Below are 2,896 nucleotides of genomic sequence, written 5' to 3' on the forward strand. Positions count from 1 at the left end.
TGGCCCGTAACGCTGCATCGAAGGTCGCCATAGAGAGTAAACTAGATTCAATATAAATCGATTTATGTTTTTGAGCTTCCTTTAAATGAGCCCCCTCCTTATCGTGCCCGAGTCCCTTCGACTTCGCGACGTGGGGGATTGGGACATCAAGGCCGCGGGCATGTGCACCCTGCCTCTATGCACTCCAAGCAGTCTCAGCTAGTTTCATATAGCATCTAGAGCATGTACAAATTTCATTACATGCTGCTGCATCGAGCTACTACCACTCTGAACTTAGCAAAGAATACAGCCAAAAACACAATGTCAACTCTAGTGATTTTCGATCACATATGACTTATGCAGTAGAATGTGCTGCATGCGACATTTGTCTCCCTATTCCGAAGCGACGCTATTGTACTCCGTAACTAAGCATACAGAACACCTGTGTAGAGGACGATGGAAGAGTTTCTGCCCTATCGTCAACCATAAGGAAGCCCGAGACACGAAACACAGTGTTAATAAGAACAGCAGTATGGGCATTGCCTTGTTAAAATAATTCACAATGAGAAAGGCTACGCACTAGCCAACAATAAAAAGGGATCAAACCAACATGACCATAGGGGCGCCATGCTTCGCTGTGTTCCTAGCCCTACAAGACGTGAACCCTCCTGGTGTGACACAACAAAAAAGACAAGTAAAATGTTTGAAGGGAATCAAAATACACACTAGTTCAGTACTGCTTCCCCAGTTCATAGAGCAATATCTGGAAGCCGATGCAGCCGGAGCATACAACAGTCGATTTCGAAGCCAGAAACTAGGTATGAGGAACGATGTATACACAACATGCCTCGACTGCTTGTGCATAAATCTTAGTGTAGAGAACAGCCTAGCAACAATATCCAGTGGTTTTTGGAACGATTTCCATAGATCGAGGTAGATATATTCCAAGCAGAGCATGTGCTTGAAGGACAAATTATCAAGGGGTGGGACGAGTACCCTCCTTGGCGACTAGCACTGAGAACCAGAGCCACAAATTCTCTCGCAGGCAAAGAAGCCCATATCCGCTCCTCCAGTAGTCGCCTAGGTTGACGTTTCCCACTTTATTTCACCAGAAACTTCGGTCGAATGTGTCGTTGGAGCTCAATAACCTTAGAAGCCCGCTTTACAGCTCCCGGTAAATCCTCCGTTCCCACACGGGTCTTTTGCCTGTTGGGCAGGGTCCGCGAATAAATTGATGAGCTTTGATATCTTCAATAATAAAATATTGCAGTTGGTCGACACCTCTAAGTATTAAGTAGATTGATAAAGTCAGGAGCCTTAATTTCGAGAAAATTGTTAAAGTTCCTAGCCACATGGCGGAAGGCTTCTTCGAATGATCACCTACTGGTGCACCTGTGAAGCCTGCTGATCATCCAAGACCAAATATCCAGGCTAGAAAAGCACAGTTGGTACAACTAATGGTTTCATGCTTGGCCCGTTTGAGGTGTCCACATACAGTGGCGTGCGCTACTCAGCTATTTTCTGAATTCATCTGTTGTAAAGGGTGGTTGCTGACCCTGGACTAGTGGGTCTAGGCTCCCATCGGGAAGAAGCTCCTGATTGTAGCTCAATAATGCAAGAGACCGACGGGCAGACGAGTAGGCTCTAGTGATATAAACCTACATACCACAAGGAAGAAAGTCAGGTCAAGCAATTGGACGCTTGTTAACGTGGACTGGCATATAATGCAGAAGAATGTGGTTGGAGGGTTCCTTCTGTTGATCTGCCTTACGGCGGCCTATAGTGGCCATGTATTGGTCAGTGTGTAGGTGAGTCATAAAGGCCCAGCAGGTTGCACTACTAAATATCTGATCCCTAGTCCTAATAGTACTATTTGAGAATGCTTGAAGCCATCAGATATGATCTAAGAATCAATGAACAACTTCATAAAGCCACAACAGGAAACTTGATGGGAATTCTCACTGGGTCTGGCTATAGGGATGTGGTTGTCGTCCTCAGCCTCGATCTCCAGCAGCCCCATCATAAGGCTCATACACGGATATGTGCGAATTTTTCCAAAAGTCAAATGGCTTTGTAAGTGGACGGGTTCGGGAGAACTTTTCTGCTGTACGTGCTGGCAATCTGAGCTTGACAGTGCACATTCTGCTGGCGCGGGAAGCATCCTAGGCACATAAAATGACCTCGAGAGCGTTTCCACTGTAGCCTGATTTCCAATATCGCCAGAAAGAACATGAGCACGTGCCTTGCACGAAATTCTACTGCACAGCAAACGACAGAGTAACCGCTATGTTTCGAAGCACAGTAGGTCATTCTTCAGGCACTGGTGCTTCATCTTTTTGTCATTCTGGATTTTGGCAATACTTTCTGATGCATGGGTATCAAAAGCATAAGACTCACGCAATTCCTCTAGGCATCGTGAATTCTCACGGACAAAAGCAGTTGCGCCGCACAATAGTGAATCGTTGGGGCGTCGCGAGAGGCCGCCAGTAGCCACGTTGGTTGTATTCTAACTATACAGTGTTGTAAAGTATTGCACAGGACGCCGAAGCCCGCAAACAAACCTTTGCTGATCAAAGTGTTGCTCAATCTTCACAAGTTGACATAAAGACTGATGGCCGGGCCAGACAGTAAATCAACGCTCAAAGAGAAGAGGGGTGGCATTCGCCACGCTCCACCACACTGAACAGAATTTATTTTCCCGCACCTGACACCATGGTGTGAATAATAAGCAGCGATTCGGTGTTTCTGTCAGTCCGCAGCTAATCGGGAAGGTCAAACACTCGCCGTTACGTCGCTCCGCATTGGTTGTAACGAAGTAATGACAGTCGTACTCGTGTACACAGCTACCGGCGGAGTTGTAGTGTGGCCTATCAGCCTCTTTGCTGCGTCATTAGCCCCCCTAGTCCGAGACATAGAC

The sequence above is a fragment of the Cyclospora cayetanensis genome, unplaced genomic scaffold, assembly GCF_002999335.1.
Source record: "Cyclospora cayetanensis isolate NF1_C8 unplaced genomic scaffold, CcayRef3 CcayRef3_contig_15, whole genome shotgun sequence".
Classification (NCBI taxonomy): domain Eukaryota; phylum Apicomplexa; class Conoidasida; order Eucoccidiorida; family Eimeriidae; genus Cyclospora; species Cyclospora cayetanensis.